The sequence below is a fragment of the Panicum virgatum genome, chromosome 1N (genome assembly GCF_016808335.1).
Source record: "Panicum virgatum strain AP13 chromosome 1N, P.virgatum_v5, whole genome shotgun sequence".
NCBI lineage: Eukaryota > Viridiplantae > Streptophyta > Magnoliopsida > Poales > Poaceae > Panicum > Panicum virgatum.
This window is the reverse complement of record NC_053145.1, coordinates 30,617,410-30,642,262: the sequence shown is the minus strand read 5'-3', so window position 1 is coordinate 30,642,262 and position 24,853 is coordinate 30,617,410. Positions and strand designations below refer to the sequence as shown.

The following is a 24,853-nucleotide window of genomic DNA, read 5'->3' as shown; positions in this document are numbered from 1 at the left end:
GACTTTTTCTTTCATCTTAATATATAACCAGTAGGGGACTCGAGGCCCTCCTGTAGCTTAAAAAAAGTATTTTATACAGACCCATGCATTTGAACTGACGACATGCCGGGAGATCGATGGTGGCTAGAGTCAGGCAGCAGCCTGGCCTACCGGCAATATGGCAAGTACGCACGCTACCATGCTGCCAGTCCAGTGCATGCCAAGAGAAAGATCGATCCAGGACCGCATGATAGGCAGGATATCTTTGTGTGATTCTCCTTCCTCCGGCGGTTCCCCACGCCTCTGATCGCTCTGCCACACGTCGCTTCGTTTGCCGCTCGCCCCTTCACATCCGCCAACCGAACGACCGACCGATCGATCGCACACGTACTATCCATCCGCCGCCCGAATGACACCAAGCCCTGTGCATCATACGATTTCCAGACCCATGCGTCTGTGGGCATGGACACCGTCTCGCGGTAGTGCTATACGTGCTCTTCCCTGCACTACCGGAAACCGGTAATTTGCCGTGTGCCTAAAAATTCACCTTGCGCAAACCATCGGGCACACGGTGAAGAGAGTCTTTGTCGTTGGCTAAATATAGAACACACGGCCAAAATAAAGTCCATGGCGAAAGGAGACTTCGCCGTGTGCCTAAGAGTTCGCCGTGCGCAAACCATCGGACACACGGCGAAGAGAGACTTTGTCGTGGGCCAAATACAGAACACACGGCCAAAATAAAGCCTCCATCGATGGCTCGCGTGAACAGTCTAATTTGTTGACGTCACCCTCTAACTGTGTTTAGATCCCTCCCAAAAAATTTCACACCCCGTCACATCAAAGGGATTCCTATTTAGAAGTATAAATAAAATCTATTTACAAAACATTTTACACAGACGAGTTGTAAATCACGAGACGAATCTAATGAATATACTTAATCCATGATTTGCAATAGTGATGTTACAGTAACCATCCTTTAATCCTAGATTAATACTAGTCTATCAACCTGTGCTACCACACGGACTAATTAAAATTAATATAAGAATGAGGTTAATAATTATAATTATCTATCTCACGCCCTTTTTATCTAATAAATATTCTAACACATACTCTAAAATATATTTATCATTATGTAGTTACAACAGATTTTATATTGCATCACACCTCCATATGTATTCAATATATGTTTAGTTGAACTATTTGTTTGGGAATTGATATTCTTATATCTTCCATCATACATGAATATATAATGACATATATCATAGGTAGCATTTATATATTAATATAAATAGCATTTTTACAATTTTATATTGATGCACTTTAATATATTGTTATAATTGTATAATTTAGATTCAGATATATGAGTAATTTAACTTGTAATAATAATGATATAATTGAATAATTTATATGTAAATTTAGGGGAGTATTTGTATTATTTTATAATAGCATAGGTGGGTAATTTGCGCAAATATTAGGGGTTACTTTAGATTTTTTTTATAATGGCAGAGGTGAGTAATTTAGATACATGTTTAGGGAGTTACTTTAGTCTATTTCTATAATAGCAGAGGTGGGTAATTTATTAGGAAATAATAGATCCAATGGTTATTATAATTAGAGTTGTTGGATTGATGGCTAGATGTTTCTGATTTTTGTGAGAATTTATAATATTTCTCTATTTTTTTCAGAGTGTCCACCTAGGATCCTAGGTGGCTTCATGTGGAGGCTCCAAAGGAGCCTCCAATTAGTAATAGTAAGATACCTCATAAGATTCATCTCTTGATTACAACCCATCCGTGCAAAACGGTTATAAACAGATTTTATTTAGTACTTCTAAATTGTAAGATTCTCTTTTAAAAAACATTTAGGAGAACACTAAAGACATTGCTAGATGCATATAGGATATTTTTCAAGAGAAGCTTCTCTGTAAGCTTTTGATTTATGGTGGTGATCGCGGCAGAGAGGAGGGTACTGTCGAGGAGGACGACAACGAAGAGCTTAGGTTGCTCGCACCAGCATCTGCTACCGCGTCCTGCAGGATATGGATAGCGTAAAAACTACCGCACTGGCGTCCTGGGAAGCATCCGCTACCAAAGCGGACGAGCTCGCTTCCGCTATTCCTAGCGGTCTTCTAGGACGTCCGCCACCGGTAGACGTGGTGTGGGGCTCACGCGCCCGCCCCAACCACCTCGCGCAGCTGCGCGCCTGGAGAGGGAAAAGAGGAAGGAGCAAAGGAGGGGCGGCCGGAGATTGGAGCACGGGCGGGCGGCGGGGAGGCAAGCAGGCAGCAGGAGCTCGCGGCATGGCCAGAGGACAGAGGAGGGGCGTGCGGCATGGCCCACGGGGAGGCAAGCCGGTAGCCATGGGCATGCCGGCGGGGAGGAGTGGCCGGACCCACCATGGCTGCCATGCCCCTGCGCGGATCCAGCCGCCGCCGCCATGGACCCGTGCGAGCACCTGCCATGGCCGCCGCCATCATGGATCTGCCAGGACCCGCCATGGCCGCCAGCCACGGAGGGGGAGGAGGAGGGGGTGCCTGATCCGGCCACAACAGAGCTCAAGTAGGCGGGACACGCCACCTCCCACGCGGATCTGGCCGGCCTTGCCCTCTCCACACGCGGCGGAGCTTGAGGAGGTCCGCCATCGGGGGAAGGCCCCCTGCTCGCCGCGAGGGAGGGAGGGAGGGAGGGTGTCAGGCAAAGAGATGGGGAAGGAGGGAGGGTGCCAGTGGCCAGTGGCGGCAGAGGAAGGAGCGCCAGCACGGGGAGGGAGGAGGGAGGCCGGCGCAGGGAGAGAGATAGTGAGAGGGGGAGGTCGGCGGGGTGGGTGGGGTAGAAAAGATTTAATAAATCTGACGCATGAGTCCCACCCTAGTAGTTGGTATAGAATAGAGATATATAGAGGATATATGAGTGCGGGAGAAAGCGGTATAAAGTAGAGATATTCTTTTTAGAAGAAGGAAATAGATGATGATGATTACTATAAGTTCTGTGCGACGATTCCTTCTAAAAAAAGGTCGAGGAGAAGGATGGGACGAATAATGTGCGTGGAGCTTTGGATCGGAAGGGGGGAAATGTGCACACTACTTTTCGTCGAACCAACGCTCCATGTCGTTGCACGTACTACTGCGTCTAGCAGTGCCCAAAGGGAGAGCTAGCGTGCCGGGGCGGCCGGCAGAGTATCTCGTGGGTGGCTGGCTCACATGGTCCGGCAGCCGGTTGTGGAGTTGGGTCGGACTGCCGGGCGCGTCGTGATTGATGAGGTGTCCCTGCTATTTGGAGGCTAGCAGGTTTGGTGATCGACTACGGCACGGCCGGTCACTGCTTATCTCCAGGTACTATGTGCATGCCAGAATGCCTGGACGGAGGAGGTCGATCACTTGTGAGTTAGGGGACTGATGCGTCTATTATTATTTTGCCGAAAATATGCAGTTGGGTCTTTCCTGTTCTCGGTCGTGTTAGCAGCTTGTCAATCAAGGGCGTGTAGTTAGCAGGCATAGTTAGGCATTAGCTACTAGGTGTATGCTCCTAATATATATATTGCGTGTTGCCCGGCGTATCTGTGTGCGTATATGATCCAAATTTCCATAAGATTGGATGCAAGTTGGCGCAGTAGCACGGCGTGAGTTCAAACCACTATTCAGAAGCTTCAGGTTCCAGTCCAACAAAACACAAAGTGTACTAACGCGGATTTCCGGATAAACAAGCACCATATATATAAAAAGCAATAACAAAGTGATTATCCTGGTAACATCCCTTTCAAACAATTAATATATTTTTTACGAAACACAGTACATACGTATGAGGAATGTTGAGTACTCACTCTGGTTGTGATGAGTGAATTATCAACCGTGCGGTGTGATCGTGTGCTTGGTCCTTGGTTGCAGGTACACGGGCGTCGAGTGTCGACGGAGAACTGCCGTGGAGGTGCTGTGGCCGATGGACCGTGCGGTGGACGGCGGTGAAGGGCAGCCGGGACCGGAGCTCGGACCGGGCGGCAGCTGTGGCGTCCACTCCTGGATCGAGGGCGCAAGAGCCGACGGATGGCCGGTTTCTTGGTTTGCGCCACAAAACCAAGCTGGTGGACGGTGGTTGCAGATGCCAAGTCGTGGAGGCACGGGCGTCGGTCTCGGGACTGGTGGAGGAACGGGCGTCGACGACGTCTGGGGTCTCGCTGCGGGCGAGGAGGTGACGGGCGTCGTGCAGCGTCTAGGGCCGTCAGGAGGCCGAGGCGGGAACGGCGTCCAGGGCCACGGCGTGGAGGCGGGAATCTTCCCACGCATGGACTTTTGGTGGTTTTCTTAAAACCGGCCACCTACCCGGGTTTCGTGGACCCTCCAAAACCGCGGACCGGATCTTCATCTACGTGGCAGCATCGCGGAGAAGACTTCGATTCGAAGAAAGAACCTCGGGTATCGGATGAGATCATATAGATATTTCCGGTTTAGCCCCTACGGGCGTTTTAGTCTCTAGTTTAAGTCTAAGGGTATTTTGGACCCCTGCGTGGGCACCATAAATACCCCCTCACCCTCTCTCTCTCGGCGCCTAGAACAGAACGCTCCCTCTCCCAGCCCGGCGCCGCCTGCCCTTTCCTCCCGTCGCCGTCTCTCCCTCTCTCTGTTCTTCTCCTTTCTTCTCTAGGGGTAGAATTCGAGGCATGGATTTTTGAGACTTTGTACTGAGATTGAATGGGAAAGGAGGCCCTTCCCTCCTTGTGCCCTCCGGGGTTTTGAATTCGATTCAATTTCATACGTCTCTTGCCTTCCATGAGCCGAGTTTTGGTCTTCATGTGTTCATTCTTTGTGTGCGCGATCGTGGGTAGATCTTGATGATTTCATGACTCCTTGGAGTGATTCAAATCCATCTAACCTAGTGCTAAAACCTCCGGAATCACGAGTCTCCATGAATCGAAGTTTTTTTTTTGCGTTCTAGAGAAAACCCCGCTCTTGCTCCGATTTCTTCCGATTCCTCTTAATCAGTGAGGACTTTTGTTGAAATCTTTTGGGGATGTGTTCTTGAAGTCATCATCTTCATCTCCCCAAAATTTGAGCTCCTTTGGACTTGATTTGATCCCCCAATCATCAAGATTTCCAAAGGTTGCGGGCTGGAAAAATCATTTCTGGGCACGGGCAAACTTTTTTCTATCACCGGTTAAACCGACGCTTGTGATATGTTGCATCGGTTTAACAGGTGAGTTGGTTTTTCGCACTTTAGGGTTTTTGGACTTTCTGCTTGGTTGTACCGGTGCTTTAGTTCCACGAGCATCGGTTCAACCGGTGAAGCTTTACTAAGTTCTCTCTGCGTGCTGTTTTTGCTCGTTGCACCGGCGTATAGAAGTTCATCAACATTGGTTCAACCGGTGCTCAGTACAGTTCGTTTTGTTGCCTCTTTGGACAACTGCACCGACGCTTGAGTTTGATTTTGTCGGATCATCCGGTGTACTATCGCCGGTTGAACCGACGCTGTTTAAACCGTAGCGTCGGTTTAACCGGTGAGTGATTCTTATCTACTGCCGGCTCTGTGACGTCGGTTGAACCGGTGAAGATTTTCTTCGCACGTCGGTTTAACCGGTGTTCATATACCATGCTATCTTTGCTGCTTGCTCTCCGCTCTTGATCCAATCTCTTCGCGGCTTGCTCCTAGAGTTTTTACTTGGTGTATAGCTCAGCTATAGCTACACTTTGCACACTCTAGAAGAGAGAGTTTGGGTGTACTCTTGGGACTTGACCAAATCGGTTTCGCTCGTGAATTTTTTAATTGGCTCCCATTCACCCCCCTCTGGTCGCCTTTTCGGTCCCTCAATGTAGATGCTCACAAATATGCAAGAACACTTATCCCATGAATACATGCACGCAACACTACTCATATAAGCATCTCCGAGAGACTAAGCCGGTAGATCCGCAAAATTGATTACAGACTCTCACTGTCGACACACACGTTACCTGCCACTAAAAGAATAGCGCCCATTAAATTCTGAAATAAATTCAGAAAAACACAAGCTTCCGTGTGGAGTCTCGAACCTGAGTGGGCAAGTTCCGCTAAATGGTTTTAGTTCTCTAAATGAATAGTACACTGGATGAGCACTCACTTGTACTTATAAGTTGTGCTACTGATCTTCACCACCCACGGGTAAAGTGGGACTATTCCTAATGTAATATCTCCAAAGGTGAGATATAAATATAATTTCCATTTAGCCTTCTAGAAATTTTTTCACTCATTTTGCCGCCAATAAACAGAATCATTGACGAGAAAAGACGCAGATGATCTCATAGCTCAGTGATAGATAGAGCATCTAGGAGACGAAACCACCCAGGGCTCAAATCTTGGGTGCTGCACGATAAAAATCCCCCTCGCTGGCGTATCCAAGGCTCGGGGTCTTTTTCCGACCGGAAGGTGGTTTGCTTCCTCTTAATGAAATAGGTGGAGGCGTCATCCCTCCCAAATCACCATTTTTAGAAGAAAAGGTGCCATGTAAGAGTTATTCGTGCTCAAATGTGTACACCTCACGCCCCATACACGGGAGATGAATAAAGGTAGGCGCCAAAAACTTTGAACTCGAAAATTCGAACAGATGTCATTTCATGGATGCCGCGTACAGTTAGGGCCACTTCCTTTGCCAGCGGCAACGCCACCATGTACCTGCTCCAAGATGTTGATGGCATGCGGAAAGATGGAAGATGCACAGTGACCCTGCGGTTTGTAGGATGAGATGATGAGGATACCCGCTGATCATTGAGGCCGCGAAAGGCAAAACAAAAGGAGGCGCCACTGCTGCGTATACGCATGCGTGAGTTGAGGGTGAGGCCATGGTAGGCACACGGGCGATCGATGCCCATATGGACGAGCGAGCTAGCTGGCCGCTAGCATGTTCGGATTGAGATGGATCGCTCCTGCCGCGCACGAATTCTCGGCACGGGGAGGTATGTAGTCGTGAGGCGCACACAGGTAGGTCCTGTGCAAAAGTAGTGATGATGGGAGCATCAGCGATCAGCCAGATCCCTAGCTACGTCTCCATGTTCTGTGTACTGGCCGGCGCCAGCTGACGGGTCCTGTTCTTGCAGTGGCCTATGTGTCGTTCAGAGATGAGCTCCTTTACCAGCCTCATCCAATCAAGCTGCACTGGTTCCATACAGTAGCACAACTAATGTAATAATCAGACCAATCAATAACTTTTTTTGCTACGTACTGCTCCCTTCATCACAAAAAAGAATGCAATTCTAGAATTTCAATTTAATGTCCCAAAACGAATATATATACAATCCTATATCCCCCATCCTCCGATTCTCTATTTGTATACACGCATGCAACATTAAATATTGTCCATGGAAGTAAAGTGTCCACACGAGAAAACCAAAGAGATGAGGGGCACATGCATCTTCTACATTGTCTCCAATTTTTTTTTAAATCTAGGACTGCATTCGTTTTGTGATGAAGAGAGTACTCCCTCAGTCCTAAAATAAGTGTTGCCTTGGAAAATTTCAAACACGTTACACGTCCTAAGAAATGACTTTGTTGCCCTAATTACTTCTAGCAATTGTGATTGAAAATTGTGTTATTTCTTCGGTTTTCTATATCCTCAATGAATGCATATGCATTCACTACTACAAAAATGGTTTTTAGGGGCGCATAAAAGCGTATTTTTAGGGGCGGTCACGATACTCGCCTCTAGTTTGCGTTGCTACAAATGCTATTTGTAGGGGAGAGTAACACGACCGCCCATAAATGCCCAGCCCGCCAAAAAATTCACAAATTTAAATTTAAATATTTCAAATTTGTTTCCCGCTGTTTCTTAAAAATTTGGATTCCTGCCAATTTTGAATTATCAAGCTAGTTCGCGATCAAATGTTATAGTGACCGACATGGAACATGTTTCATATATAAATATAAATAATTATTCATGCAAAGCTAAATTATATAGAAATAAAACACATATATATGTGTCACTACATAGCATCATTATAGTACATCATTAAATTTGAAGCTTGAATACATGTTTTTCTCCTATTTACCAACGCTACTTGAAGAGGCACGGTGCTGCTTGTTCTCCCACTCATGAAGAGCGAGATATTTTAGGCTCTGTTGCTAATTCATTTTCTTTATTAAAAATATGCCTCTTGGGTGGATAACTTCGTGCATAATGAAACGACATAAATCGGCAACTAGTTGTAGAAGTTCTTTCTCATGGAGTTGCCTCTCCTTCCTTATTGGATGGTCCTGCAATTAACTAGAATCCATGAAGAAATTAAGCCAGTGTTAGATATATGTAAAAATAATGCAACACATGTACATCTATCCCTAATAAATAGTAGTCCCTTAAACGTTTAGGGTTGGTTGTGTATCTCTCTTGCACCCTGAGATGCTCCCATATGTAATACCCGCAGTACACAAAACCAACAGGTTGCTTGGGGCACGGGAAGTTTTAGTACACAAAACCAACAGGTTGCTTGTGGCACGGGAAGTTTGTTCGTATAGATATTTCCATTTTTTTCTGGGAGGGATGAGCACCTCCTAATTTAATATAGTCCTGGTAAGGCTTGTTTTAAAAAGAAAGAAATGTGAAGTTAGTTTATAAATGTATACTTTTATGGAAAAATTTGCATGGTGTACGTATGGAGAATAATAAGTTCTCTAACATTCCGAGGATGAATAAGAAATCCTTGTATTTACTTTTTGGCCAATGCAAGGAGTCCAATAATAAGGGTTGTAGTACAAAGCAAAATATTACATATAATTTTTCGCTATGGATCGGAGCAAGTGTATATTATAACAAATGATTGAAACTAGACTTACCCAATATTGTATGGCGCATATATGCTATCAGGCAGATCTTCCTCATCATTGCTATGTAGGCCGCAACCCTATTCATGGCCTCTTTGTGATAGTATTTTCGTTGCTCAACGATGGCCTTGGATATTTGACACTCCTTGAATACCACATTGTCATTCTCCCACATATTTGACCTGTTGTGCCTGGCCTCGCAAATAGCTACAGGATCAAAATACTTGGCCCTTTTACCTAAAACATATGCGACAGAGGTAGATCTATGTACCTCCCTGCCGAGTAGGGTCCCCGTATCTGGGTGACTGCCCTGCTTGGTGACTCGGCTATGACTACTCAACGTGTAGGGACTCGGCTGTACGCGATGAGGATCTTTTCTAGATCAGGATGAAAGGCTCCAGATAGACACCCAAATATCTAGGGATCTTAACCGACCTTCTTCCTTGTAAACAACCCGAGTATAACTTGTACCCCGCGGCTCCTAGCCTATATAAAGGAGGCATGGGTAGACCCATAGAGAGACTTCTTCTTGGCATCATTCCACAAACCTTAATACAACACCGAACACAGGACGTAGGGTATTACGCACATTGCGGCCCGAACCTATCTAAGTCCTTGCGTCTTTGTGTTACCATCGAGCTCTTGATCTTGAGATCCCCGTCCTGAAACTTTACCGCTGGGTACCCCCTGGTGGACAAGCCGGAATAGCAATCCGACAATTGGCGCGCTAGGTAGGGGACTCAGGTCTCATACATTGTGCTTAATGGCAGCCAACACTGGTTTCGTCTTCTCCGCCAACGTCAGCATCCTGATGGAGGTGACCGTCGGTTTAACCTTTACCTTCGGAAGCTTCCCGAAGGTCACGGTTCCTAGGAACCCTACGTCTAGCTCCTCGACCTTCGAGAGCAACACCGTCACCGGAGTCAGATTCGATCTGACCGCCCCAAGCTTTGTTGTGTCTCGAGTTCCCGAACTCGACACTGCCAGCATGGCAACAAGCTTTCCCAGGGTGACCTATCATCCTGCAGGGTCTGCTGACGATCTACTCACCCAGATAGATCGTGTCAGTAGATCTATCCCCGAATGCATCCAACTCAACGAATACGCGCTCCAGCACCACGACGACCCAGACCGAGTCCTCTACGGACTCCGCACCACCACCAGGGACAGATCCGATCTGAATGCCCCAAGCTTCATCACGTCTCGAGTTTCCGAACATGACGTCTCCAACATGACAACTTCTCTTCCCAGGGTGACCCGTCGCCCTGCAAGACCCACTTACGATATGTTCACCCAGATAGATTGCGCTGGCAGATCCATCACCGAGTGCATCCAACTCGGCGAATCCGCGCTTTGCCACCATGATAACTCAGATCGAGTTCCCTACAGACTCTGCAATGCCACTGCCACGTACTTGGACCAAATCTGAGTACCGCATCCAGATCCATCTACTACGACTCAGGATCTTCCTGCTTCCAGTCAGATCCGATCTGACTCGGACCCAGAAGCGGCTGTCGGATTCCAGGAGACTTCGTTCACCCTCCCACCCAACTGCTCATCTGCACTCGAGCAGCGCCAAATCTTCGTCATCTCGGATGACTCCGACACCCGGCCCGGCGAGGACGGCCAGGAGCGAGCTGATCAACATCGCCGCAACAACATCTGCGCCGATAGGAGGTGCAACAAGGCGACGATTTGTCAGCCCGAGCAGGACATTCAGGACGCCGGCACTGCAACCCCAGGAACCGGCGCTCCCCGGTACGGCCACGCAACCTCGACGCCGACTTCGTCCTCAACTATGATGGCCATGAAGTCTTCGCACACCATCGGCCAACTTGGCGGCCGTGTTCCAGGCGTTCGAGGGCCTCCAAGAAACTCCTGAGATCATCAAGGGTAAAGCTCGGCTACATGTGGCGGCCACACAAACACAGCATATGTGCCAGGAGAACTCGGCCTACCGTGCCCAGTCGAGTCACCACTCGACACGACCCCGCGACGATGGAGAGGAGGTCAATCAGAGCGACCTATGCCTCGACCTCAACCGACAAGGTGTGTGCCCGTGCATCAACAACCGCCACCGCGAACGCGACGCTACCGAGCTCAAGCAACGTTGCCGGTACGACGAGGAACACGGCGTCCCTGATGCCGACCATCAATACCGCAGCCGCCGAGGCAACAACCCTCCTCGACGGCTGGCTCGCGACATCATCGACCTTGAACCGGGCAACAACCTCGACGGCTTCTCCGCCTTCTCCAACCGGCTTCTGGCCATCCAGTGGCCCGCTACCTTCAAGCCAGTCGGCATCAAGAAGTATGATGGCGAATCAGACCCCAATACATGGCTGCGCATCTACTCTGTCGCTGTCCGAGCTGGGCGACAACGACATCATGGCAGCCTACTTCTTGGTGATGATGGGCCGCCAGGCCCTCAACTTGCTCGAGGCACTTCCGGCCGACTCCATCAACAGCTGGCAAAATCTCTGCATTGCCTTCGTCCAGTACTACTAGGCATCCTGCCCGGGTCCCAAAACCAAATGGGATTTGGGCAGCGTCATCCAGCAGCCCAACAAGTCCCTCCGTGACTACATCAAGAGGTACTGTTGACGGTGCTTAAGTGCCATTTTCACCCATCAACTATACTCAATAATAAAGGAAAACTATATGCCTTACTCACATATTTGTATCACTAACCTCGCTCCACAGTTGTTTTCGAGTTTTGTACATTTCAGATGAGCAAGAGCGGAATAAGACGAAAACATGCAGCAGACACCACATAACTACGCAGAATATCGCATCTGGAGTCACACCCTTACAAAGAGGGCCCACATGTCAGAGGAAACGGGGCCTCCACGCAAGATGCACTAGAGGATAAGGATAAGATCCAACGAATCAACTACCCAGCAAAGGATCTGCAACGCGTCCAGGTGCATCTTGAGGAGGAGTCACGGCCAAGGCACCTAATCACCTTCCATATATGTGTTGGCGGGAAACCGACCTCCAAGTAGTATAAATAGGGCCTCTCTTCCCCCTCTCAACACACACACACACACACTTCATTCCATTCTCTCCAAGAAGGCTCTCCTCTCTCTTGCTCTCTTAGCTAGGTAGTGGAGCTAGGCTAGTTCTCTTTAGCGTGCAAGTCGTCATCGGAGTCTTTGAGCAATCCTCGACTCCTGGTATGGCTTTGTATCCAACTTGTCAAACTTCTATTCATAATATAGAGTTCTGCCATGGTTGCTTTACTATCTTAATAGTTTATCAATCCATGCTTAGATTGTTCATAAGTTATGCTACGGTCTTGGTTAGGCCAGATGATCCGGGTACGGATAGAGGTTCATTGTGCTTTCGGGCTTGCTCTAGTGTTTTACTCGTCCATCCGAAGGGTGGGAGACCTAGGGGCACTAGAGTAGTGACTTTATACACGAGCGTGGTGCTCGGGTATGCGGGATCCTTCTGATATGACCATGCTCCATGGTGTGACTGGGGTAGACGGCAGGTGGTGACAGCCCTGTCCGTCCGGCGTAACAGCGGTCTTGCGTTTAGTGTACTCCCCGACATTCGGGTTCGGTGTAGGAGTTCATGCAAAGAGCTAACGTGACTGGATGTACTCCGGTACGAGACCTTCTCCCCGCTATCCCATTTTCCTAGCACCTGCAATCCTAACCATGATCTAACATAACCCCAGCTTTGGATAGAAGCACTAGGACACCTAACCTAGCCTAAGCTCCAGCTGACTTGACGTAGGATAGAGTAGTTCTTTGTTTTATAGTTTCTCTCCTTTATTCCTTCCTCTTGGAGTGTGGATGTGTGCTGTGTCACATTACCCTTACTTATTCTTTATTTGTACTTACCCTGGTTAGAGCATTGCCTATTACTTGAGGCACAATGTCATGGTTAATGTTGAGTACAATACCTTTGTCGCTGCCATCCTTTGGGACACAAATAAATGATGATACCCTTACTCTCTGGGTGAAATGGTACAACGGTATATCTGTGCGCTTGCGGATCCATCTATAATCGTATTGATTATACCACGAGAGTGGCACCCCTTGGGTGCAATTACTAGGATGGGTTTGGCGCCCTCATTTCTAGTGATTGCACTAAGGACCGCCAACAGGCATTTCTAGTGCCGTTGCTGGGAATTAACCATTCCTAGTGATTGCGCTAAGAAATGTCAACAAGCATTTCTGGCGCCGTTGGCGGGGATTAACCATTCCTAGTGATTGCGCTAAGAAATGTCAACAAGCATTTCTGGTGCCGTTGCCGGGGATGGCATGTGAACAAAGATATTGTGCTGATATTAACTTAGACCTTGTACTCAGGATATAGTCATTACTCTTTCAGGCTAATATCACTCTATGTCTTCTTTTATTTTTAATTTGAAAGAAGACAGGGGTAGTGTATGACCGGTTTCTCCCTTCCGGAAAACCACACAGACAATCCAGAGAGGCTCGTGAGAAGGGCACGACCTCGCGTCATTCCTCCTCTCGCTATCCTCCCGGCACAGGAACCCATTTTGGAAGCACCACTCGTTCTTGAGGCTATGGATGAAAAGACTCTCCACGAGTTCTCCGTCCCCTCCACCAACAATGTGGCCACTGGCCCCAACATCAATGTCGGGGACGTGAACTTCAAGCTCAAATCAAGCCTCATCAACATGGTGCAGGCTAGCCCATTCTGTGGCAAGCCGAACAAGGACGTAAATGCACATTTGCAGAATTTTCTGGAGCTCTGCGACACCGTTTGTCATACGGGGTGTTGCCACTGATGTTGTCAAGCTTCGTCTGTTTCTCTTTTCCCGCCTGAGAAAGGCAAAATAGTGGTTTGATAAAGAAAAGGACACTGACACCTAGGCCAAATGCTCCAAGGCGTTCCTCGCAAAATTCTCCCCGCTGGGTAAAACAAATGCCCTGCGCGGGAAAATTTCAAGTTTCCAGCAGACGGGGATGGAATCCATCCCAGAAGCTTGGGAGAGGCTGCAGGAATACATCCTGGCCTGACCTCATCACGGCATGGACGAGTGGCTCATCCTGCAAAGCTTTTACAACGGGCTCACAGTGATATCTCGAGCCAATATTGATGCCGCTGCTGGAGGAGTATTCCTCGACCTGACCATAGCCAAATCCAAAGCATTGGTCGAGAAGATGGTCTCCAATCAGGGGTGGAGCGATGAACGGCTCCAACCCCGCACCAAAGGCATGCATACCGTCAAAGAGACGAATATGATTGCTGCGAAGCTAGACCTCCTAATCAAGAAGATGGAGGAAGGGAGCAAACAATCGATCCATGCTCCCGTTTACGCCATGGGTTCACACTTCACGTGCGAAGTCTGTGGTAATGATGGATACTCAGGGAATGACTGCCCTGAAACCCGGGAAGACTGCGCCTACCTCAACAACAACAACAACGGGTACCGTCCACAACAAGGAGGCCAGGGGTGGAACCAGCCACATCCACCTTTTCAGGGAGGTAATAACTACAATCCTTCTTATAATTCGAATTTCAATTCAAACCAACCTCCTTTGAGAGAACTTGTTCTTGGCCAAGTTAAAATCAACGAAAATATAAATAAAAAGCTCTTGGACAATGACAAATCCCTGGAAAGTTTAAATGTCAAGCTTGAAACTTTGTCTTCAACTCTTAAAAACCAGTTATGTTTCAACAAAATGATCGAAACCCAGCTTGCACAAATTGCTGCTGCTTTACCTGCTATTGAGAGCGGGAAGATCCCGGGGCAACCCGAGTCTCCCATTGAAAATGTCAGCATGGTGTCTACCGAACGGGATAACTCGTCCCGGAGGACACCACGCAATAACCATGCAGGAAGGTACTATCCCCCAAGGAACGACATTTGGGATGGCATGGTATCAGCGGTGCAAGAGGATCCAGGGGTCCCCATGATCAGCTGCTCGATCTACATCAAACACTTCGAGCGATGCCTATGCGATCTGGGGGCAAGCGTGAATATAATGCCCAAGGTAATATATGAAGCACTTGAATATCCTGCTCTTTCCCCCAACAACTATGCTCGTACAACTTGCAGATTCAACCATTCAGTATCCCGAAGGGATAGCCGAACACGTTTTCGTACAAGTACGAGACTCCTTCATCCTTGCTGACTTTGTGGTAATGGATATGGAGGGCGACCTCGGAGTCGACCTCATACTTGGGCGACCTTTTCTAAGGTTTGCCAAGGCAAGGATCGATGTCGGAAAGGGAGAAATCCGTTTCCGTGTCGGAAGGGAGGATATGTTTTTTAGGTTCAAGAAGAAGGAAGAGCAGCGCTTCATGATCCAACAAGACAGTGAAGGGCAAGCACTCTGGGGTGCACCAGAACCCCAGCCAGAACAACGACCCTCCGCACCTATAAGAAAGAAGAAGGAAAAGAAGGTGTGGCGGAAGGTCGAGAGTTCGGCCTCGTCCAGATCTCCAAGACGAGCCGACAAATGGTAAGAACGATGGAGAAGAGTCGTGCACGTCGGACTTTAAACGACGTGGCCTTGCCAAAGGTAAATTGGTATTTATCTCATATTTGTTTTTTCCACTTTTCAACATTTTTTTTGCACCTTATTTGTTTTTCTCCACTGCATGTTTTCTGAGTTTTAAAATCCTTTGGGAAAAATAATTTGGACATATTTTCAAGCAAACTTTTGGCCGTGCACCATATTTTCGAAGTTTATGACCGTTGAGGAATCATCTGGCCAAAGGGGGGCACTAGGGGGCCCACCCTAGGGCCAGCCGACCCCACAAGTCGGCCGACCCAGGGCCAACGGCTCCTGGGCCCCACCTTCTCCAACGGCTTCCTGACCGTTGTGCCTGGCTCCTCCTCGGGTGCACTCGCCCAGTTTCCCTCAAATAGAGGCCGAGAGAGGGGTGATGAGCTCTCATGCTCACTCTCTCCATTCTCACTCCCTCTCACACATTCTTGCTCAGGTTTCCTTTGGATTTTGGCTCAAGTTTGATTGCAAGAACACTCTCTCTCTCTCATTTCTTTGCTGCAAGATTGATCACATATTTGGAGGAACAACTTTCGGGTAAGAGTTTCATTTTCATTTCACTAACGTAACCCGAATCGAGTTGTTCTCGTTCGTTCTTATTCGTTCTTGTTGCAAGCATGAAGGGTGTAGGTCGGAAACTTTCCGGAGCTATCAAGAAGATGACAGGATCAAGCTCATCTCGTTCACAGGGTGGGTCGAGCTCCCGTCATTCCCCGAACCTACACCAACGCCGACTATGATGGACTATGAGCAAGACGAACAAGAGGAACAAATACAGGAGCAAGCTGCAGAACCGCAAGCCGATGACATGGAGATAGATGAAGATGATGCACCGTACCTTGATTTGCAAGACGACCGCGATCGTCAAGCCTACGCCATGATCAAGAATCGAAGCTTTGGTCATACCGGAGCCTTCGATCCGGACCTTCTTGAAAAAATAGGTATGGACGTTGACTTCGCTCGTGTTTGGCAGGCGGTTGGATGGGATGGTTTTGTGCCCGTTGAGGAGAATGGTTCTCGTCTCCTCACCATCCAGTTTCTTTGCACTCTTCGGGAGGTGGACGATGGTGTTTCTTTCCGACTTTTTGGAGTTGAACGCTATTTTAATTTGAGAAATTTCAGTCATCTCCTTGGTTTTAGCGCGCGCTTCCCAGTTTCCCTTGCAAAAGCTTGCCGCAGTTTTGATCAACATGAGTTTTGGGGTTTGATTTCAGGTCAAGTTGTTCATGGCAAGTTTGCACCTTGGTGCAATGACCATTTTCCTGGCACCTGCAGTCCTAACCATGATCTAACATAACCCCAGCTTTGGATAGAAGCACTAGGACACCTAACCTAGCCTAAGCTCCAGCTGACTTGACGTAGGATAGAGTAGTTCTTTATTTTATAGTTTCTCTCCTTTATTCCTTCCTCTTGGCTTGTGGATGTGTGCTGTGTCACATTACCCTTACTTATTCTTTATTTGTACTTACCCCGGTTAGAGCATTGCCTATTACTTGAGGCACAATGTCATGGTTTATGTTGAGTACAATACCTTTGTGTTGGCGCTCCTTAAGTACCCATTTTACTATATGATTAGGAGTTTTTTTGGTAAATTCTTCGGGATGATTCATGTACTAACCCGCCACTTGGCACCCGAATTTGACCGTTTTCGATTTTGTCCTGCATTTTGGAGCATGTTGCATTTTGACAGGAAATTGGACATTTTCGGAGATGTTTTGACACATGGTTACAACTGGGCTAAGATGAGGAATAAGAGCAAGAGGCCACACGAAAAAGATGGGACCGAAAGGGGCCAGAAAGGGCCCAGGCCGGCCGGCCTGGAGTCCTTGGGCCGGCCGGCCTAGCCCATTTCGGGGCCCAATCGGTCTCAGTTTTCTTCAGCGTGAAGTATGCGTCAACCCTAATCTGTGTTTTACCAAAACCGCCAACTATATCTGCCTATAAATACCCCGAAGCCGCCGTCAAAGAGAGAGCATCTAGGGGGATCGGAGAGGGATCGCAGAGATAGAGCATCCAGAGATACATTCGAGTTAGACACAAGAGAAAGGCGACACCGGAGGCCTCATCGTCCCTCGGCGCCGCTGCAAGTTGGAGGACAGCAAGAGATCCATCCCTTGCCAGAGATGTCTTCACCATGATCGACTACGCTTCGCTTAGCTTCATGGGGTAAAGTCCTCGTTTGTTCATGGGGTTGTAAGGAGATCTTGAGTTGTAATTGCCGAATCCTTTATGAGATTGATCTATCACGATTCTTGTTGATGATGCTTTGATGCCTAATAGTTCGCGACTTGGCTTTGGGTTTGCTTTGCTCTTGCATGGTTTACTTAGATTACATCAACTATCATGTTCTTGTTGATTCATTACCGATTATCCTCGTGTAGTGGCAGTATGCGGGAGGGAAATGTTTTGATCTTGGAACACACCATTGATTGATTAGATCTGTTCTTCGTTGCTTGGCGATTACATCTCTATTGATCCTTGACCCTATGGACAAATGCTCTTCTTATCTTGTGCACATATCTATCATTGCTCACTAGTCTAGATTAGATTAGATTGGTTAGATTAGATTTATTTCACACTCATACACTCAATATAGATCTTTTACCAACATCATTAGTGCTTAGTTAAGCATAGTAATACACTTGTTCCGTGGATTGATAAACCTTGGGGAATACTCTAAGGGAAAAGCTACACGATCCGTGCGCTTGCGGTATGTAAATTGGCGCTTTAAGAAGCGTCAACAATCTTTTCTGGCGCCGTTGCCGGGGAACAAGCGATTTTTCTACGTTTAACTTTGTATTAATATTGTTGGTTACTAACACCTAACCTTTTCCCTAGAAAATTTTTGTTTTCTTGTTTTTGTTTTGATTGTCTAGTTGGGCCATCTCATTCAACACATGGAGGAAGGAGAAAAATCACTAAGGGACTATGCAAGCCCGCGATCGGAGGACTTCGACATGCAAAAATCAGATTCGGTGTTGCGAGCCACCGAGTACGAGATCAAGCCTCAAATCATCAAGATTGCGGCGGCAAACTCCTTTAGAGGAGATGAGACGGACAACCCATATAGACATATCAAGTGGTTCACAATGCTATGCAACACGGTACAACAAGACGGAGTTCCGCTAGCTTGATTTAGATGGAATCTTTTCCCATACTCACTTGCGGAAGAGGCGAGAAGATGGTTTGCACTTGCATCCTTCGAGGTAAAAGGAAATTGGGATGACTTGATGAGGAACTTTTATGAGCGGTTCTTTCCGTTAAGCAAGGTTCAACATATTCGGAAGCAAGTGATCAACTTCACGCAAGGAGAAGAAGAAGGGATAGATCAAGCATGGGATAGATTCAATGGATTGATTGAACAAGGACCGAAGCTCGGATTTTCCGGTGAAGTACTCTTGCATACTTTTTATTTTTCCCTAACCCCCGAGTGCATGCAATTTGTTCAAATCTGTGCATGAGGAGATCTCATGGAGAAAACACTCACGGAAGCCGCCCAACTCCTACAAAAAATCAGCAAGGGTGCGGCCATGCGAAGAGATTGGGAAAAACGATGTTCGGCAAGCTCCGAGGAAGAATCTCAAGTGCGGGTGCTTGCTGGAATTTTTAGAAAAGAGGCATTGGAAGTGAAGGAAGAACAACCGAAGCATGGGAAAGTCATAGAGACAAACCACGATGAAGAAGCATCGATCCGGAGTGCAACGAAAGACGACCCGGAAAAGAAAGGAAGAACCATGGGCACCGCCAAATCGCTAAGGGAATTCGAGCAAATGGATTGGATACCAATTGACTTCGGAAGATTGTTCGACAAAGCAAGACCGCATCCAAATCAGCGAGGAATGGCGAAGGTGATAGCGGAAGACTTCCCGCCGAATAATCACACGGGATATACATTTGGCAAGGAATCGGCCGGTGATATTATTCGGAAACTTTTTGAAGAAAAAGAGGAAGAGATTGACTTAGACAAAGTGCTGGGGATCAAAAGGACCCTAGGAGTGAACTCGGAATCATCACCCTACGCTCACATAGCCCAAGTATATGCGATTGGAAGCGATCAAGATGAAGGTAATCCATCACCCACACCTCGTGTTGATTGCATGATAGAAGGAATAAAATGTTGCAATGTTTTATGTGACGTTGGTGCCCATGTTAGTGTGATGAGTTCCAAGGTTTATGTTGAGCTTTTTAACGAAACATCAAACCTAGATGCCACAATCATTAAATTGATCATGGGAGCTGGTAGATTAATCAAACCGGTAGGAGTGCTTAGAAATCTAAATGTTGCTATAGCGGGTAAAAAAATTCCTACCGACTTTTTTGTGATTAATTCTAGTGATGATGAGCACAAAGGCATAATCCTTGGAAAACCCTTTCTCAAATTAGTAAATGTTGTTCTAGATGTTGGAAAAGGGATTGTCACTTTTGACCTAGATGGAGAGAAGCGCTCATTCGAATTTCATTCAAAACCGTCTTTTGCTTCACCTCTACCTCTTGATAACGAAGAGGTAGAGAGCATTCGTTCCATTGATTCTTTCAGGGATCCTCTCCAATGCGCTTTGGAGAATGGAGACGCTCAGGATGATCAAGACGGAGAACTAGTGGAAACAATGGAAGAGTTGAAGCCGCAACACGGGAATTTGGAGGAAGAAAAATTTGAAGACATTGGAGAGTTAGATCAAGAAGAGGATGGTGCGCCCGATGTTGAGATGAAGCTACTCCCCAAGGGATTGAAATATGAATTTTTGGGAGATGGCAAGACTTTTCCGGTGATTATTAGCGACGAATTGAGCCCGGAAGAGACGGAGAAGTTGCTGAATTTATTGAAGAAGCACAAAAAGGTGATTGGCTACTCGATTAACAACTTGAAAGGTATTAGCCCCGCTTTTTGCACACATCGTATACAACTCGAGGAGCAATACAAGCTGGTCGTAGAGCATCAAAAAGGTTGAGCCATGCTATGCGTGATGTGGTGAGGAAGGAGGTCATCAAATTGTTGAATGCCGGAATAATATACCCCGTGCCACATAGTGAATGGGTAAGCCCCGTGCATTGCGTTCCGAAGAAAGGAGGACTCACGGTTGTGAAAAATGAGAAGGAGCAATTGATACCGCAAAGAACCATCACGGGATGGAGGATGTGCATCGATTATAGAAAATTGAATAACGCAACAAGGAAGGATCATTTTCCAGTACCATTCATCGACGAGATGCTAGAAAGGTTGGCAAAGCATTCACACTTTTGTTACCTTGATGGATACTCGGGATTCTTCCAAATACCTATTCATCCGGATGATCAACATAAGACCACATTTACTTGCCCGTATGGAACTTTTGCATATCGGAGGATGCCTTTTGGATTGTGCAATGCGCCCGCTTCTTTTCAAAGGTGCATGATGGCTATATTTTCAGATTTCATAGAAGAGATTATGGAGGTATTCATGGATGATTTCTCGATGCACGGTACTAGCTTTGATAATTGCTTGGGAAATTTAGAGAAAGTTCTTAAAAGATGTGGAGAGGTTGATCTTGTGCTTAATTGGGAGAAGTGTCATTTCATGGTGAAAGAAGGAATTGTTCTTGGTCATGTTATCTCCGAGAGAGGGATAGAGGTGGACAGAGCAAAGATAGAAACCATGGAGAAATTGCCACCACCTACGGACATCAAATCTTTGAGGAGCTTCCTCGGTCATGCCGGATTCTATAGGAGGTTCATAAAGGATTTTTCAAAAATCACCAAGCCATTGACACAACTTCTCCAAAAAGATGTGGAATACATCTTCGATAGTGATTGTCTTCACGCATTTTGAACACTCAAGCAATCCCTCATAAGTGCTCCTATCATGCAACCTCCGGATCGGAATCTACCTTTTGAAATCATGTGTGATGCAAGCGACTACGCCGTAGGAGCTGTTCTTGGACAAAGGAAAGAGGGGAAGGTAAATGCTATCTACTACGCAAGCAAGACTCTCAATGAATCCCAAGTTAATTATGCAACAACGGAGAAAGAATTGCTTGCCGTGGTATTCGCCTTCGAAAAATTCAGATGATACATAGTAAACTCTAAGGTGATAGTTTATACCGACCATGCGGCAATCAAGTATCTCTTTTCCAAGAAAGATGCTAAACCACGCTTGATTCGATGGATCCTATTGCTACAAGAATTCATTGTGGAGATAAGAGACAAGAAAGGGGCAGAAAATGTTGTGGCCGACCACCTATCAAGGATGAACCATGGAGATGATGGAAAAGAACCGATCGAGGATCAAATGAGAGATGATCACCTATATAGAATTCTCGACAAAGATAGTTGGATGAATGAAATAATAAGGGCAATAAAAGGGATGCCCTTGGATCACTTGGACAAGAATGCAAAGAGAAGAGTGATCACGGAAAGAAGAAAATACTATTGGGATCCACCATACTTATATAGATATGGAGAAGATGGAGTCCTAAGAAGATGCATACCGAGAGAGGAACATGAAGAAGTTCTAAGAAAGTGTCACTCGTCGGGATATGGAGGACATTATGGGCACTTTAGAACTCAAGCTAAGGTCTGGGCTAGTGGATTCTATTGGCCCGAGATGCATGAAGATGCGAAAAGATTTGTTTCGACTTGTCCGAAATGCCAAAGGATGGGGAATATCTCGCAAAGGAATGCCATGCCATTGAACTACAATTTGCAAGTAGATCTATTTGATGTCTGGGGAATCGATTTCATGGGACCATTTGTGAACTCACATGGGTTCGAACATATATTGGTGATGGTGGATTATGTTTCTAAGTGGGTTGAAGCTATGCCGTGTCGGAAGGCATCAACGAAGGAGTCCACACACATGATTAAATCGGTAATCTTTGCTTGATATGGCGTCCCGAGAATCTTGATAAGCGACGGAGGAACACACTTCACGGGCAAGGACTTTGGTAAATGCTTGAAGAAATTGGGAATTGAACATAGAGTGTCTACGGCTTATCACCCCCAAACAAACGGACAAGCGGAAACTTCGAACAAGCAATTGAAGGACATTTTAAAGAAGACCGTGGTAAAAGGAGGAAAAGATTGGTCGAAGAGACTAGATGATGCACTATGGGCATATCGTACGGCACATAAAACCCCGAATGGTATGACTCCTTATCAATTTGTTTATGGAAAAACATGCCACTTGCCGGTTGAGCTAGAACATAAGGCGTATTGGGCAATGAAGGAAATGAACTTTGATACGGAAGCTGTTGGAATTAAAAGGAGAATCCAAATAAGCGAATTGGAGGAGTTAAGATTGAAAGCGTACAATAGTGCATCAATTTACAAAGAAAGGATGAAGAGATGATACGACAAACGATTACAAAACAAGGAATTCAAAGAAGGAGACAAGGTCCTACTCTACAATTCAAGATTCAAACTCTTTGGCAAAGGAAAATTACAAAGCAAATGGGATGGACCATACGTCGTACACTCGGTTTCACCCACGGGAGCACTGACAATCATGGATGTGAAAGGCGACCAATATGTGGTGACTGGACAGCGACTAAAGGTATTCTTGGAGCCCGACGTCGTGCCCCTTCATTACATCGACATATACACCATGGAGGAGGAACCGGAACGTCAAGCCTAACGACGTTAAGCAAGGTAAGTTTGTAAATATTCTCTTTTAGATTTTATTTTCATAGTTTTATTTCTATTCTGGACGAACTTTGAGTAAAACATAGGCTTCTAATCTATTGGTGTGCACCTCGGAAAAAGTTGGAGTCCAGGGGGCTGAAAAACCCCCTGGGCCGGCCGGCCCAACACCCCTAGGCCGGCCGGCCTAAGCCACTTCGTGTGCGAATCGGTCTCAATTTTTGGTAGGTGCGAGATAAGGGAATTTCAAACCTGTGCCTTATAGATTTCGCATACCAAAACCGAAGAGATATTGGACTTCTCGTCCAAGTCTTTTCGGGACTTAAATAGAGGCGCTGGGTAGGTCTATTCTCTCATACTTTTCAATCTACACCACCACCTCGTGAGAGACTTCGACAATGGCCGGTCCAGCGAGCGCAAGAGCCATGATTGCAACAATGGAGATCGAGGAGAGGGGTTGGACGCCCGACACCCCCATGCCAAAGACGCCTAGCCCCATCTCGGCAACCAGTGCGCATCCCCTCCTTGTCGAAGCAAAACAATGTGAAGCGAAAGCCCCTCCGAAGAAATTCAATACTCAAGCAAGGATGAGCGTCGGAGGGAAGGGCCTTCAATGGTGCAATGAGAAGCTAGCTCAAGCCCAAAGGGTGGTCGTTGTCATCAGTAGCGACGAAGACGAAGGCGAGAAGCGACAAGACAAAAAGCCACCCGCACCTAGGCGTTCCTTGCGCCTCCTCGGAGTTAAAAGAAAGAACTACATCGAGCACACCCCGGAGCCGAAGGATTATGCGGGGGACAGCGATTGGGAGAGCATCATGAGCCCTGGTTCATGGGGCGCCACCAGTCGTGACTACGATGATGACTGGCCGGGGTGGGCCGAAGAGGAGAGAAGGGAGGACGACGACCCCTCCGGAGGTGATAGCGGCAAGAAGAAGAAGGACGACGATGAGCCCGAGGACGACAGCCCCAACCGCAGCAGGCATCACTCCGGGTGCTGTTTCAAGTGCCGCAATGAGTTCGCGGTTCTCCGCGCCACCATCGATAGGTGTCACGATCGAATCGTGGCAATGGATCGAAGGATGGACAACATCGAGAGCTTGGTTGAGAGAGACTACAACTTCCTTGTCCGCAACATAAGGAAGTTATTCGGGATGGTCGGAGATCTACAAAAGCAAGAAAGAGGAGGGCGTCCAAGATGCAATTGCCCGAGGTGCCGTTGAGAACACCGACGAGCGTCACACCCATCTTTTATATCATTGCGACGAGGAGGCCGCATAATCTAAGCATGGGGGGGAAGGTGTGATGACTCGTAGATTGAATTTTGTCAGTCTTTGTTTACTCGAAAGTTCGTCGTGTGAGTGTGCTTTATTTTTCGCATGTGTGAGAGTCATAGTCTAGCGTTGTGTGCTTTATTTTTCACATGTGTGAGAGTGAGTCTTAAGTTAGTGTTGAGTCATGAAAACAAAATAAAAAGAGTCTTTGTTTTTGTTGGATCGTGCAATTTTATTTATGCATTCAGTTTTACTTTATTTTCTTTAAAAGCAATTGTTCACGAGTGTTGTCATGAAATTTATATCTTATTTGTGGAGCTTAGTAGATTATTCGTCCATATTAATACCCACACTTGAGCTTTGATCAAGCACTTGGTTTTGATTACGCTTGCGAGTAAGGCATGATTTGGAGGACTTTAATTTCATAAAAATAATAAAACCCCTACAAGCATAAGGTTGATCAAGTTCTTGACAAGTTGAGAGTAAAAATCCTATCATCCAAAAGATTTATTCGTTCCACCATAAGTATTGGATGTACATTGAGTTGAGTTAGGATTTCTTTCTCTTGGGAGTTTTAATTTCGAGCAATGATCATGTCCGTATTTTTCATCTCTGAATTGCTAGCCACATCAATATTCGGTAATGAGAATTCCTCATTGGAACAACTCATGAGATCTACCGGATTCCAAATCCCGAACCCGAGATTATCTTGTTTATT

The 24,853-nt window shown here is 46.7% G+C and overlaps 1 non-coding gene across 1 annotated transcript; it reads right to left on the bottom strand.

The window, feature by feature from the left end:
• Positions 1 to 13,663: 13,663 nt before the first annotated feature.
• LOC120657936 lies at positions 13,664 to 13,767 on the bottom strand. The gene has a single exon (XR_005668464.1). It is a non-coding gene; the product is annotated as a small nucleolar RNA R71 (small nucleolar RNA).
• Positions 13,768 to 24,853: the final 11,086 nt, after the last annotated feature.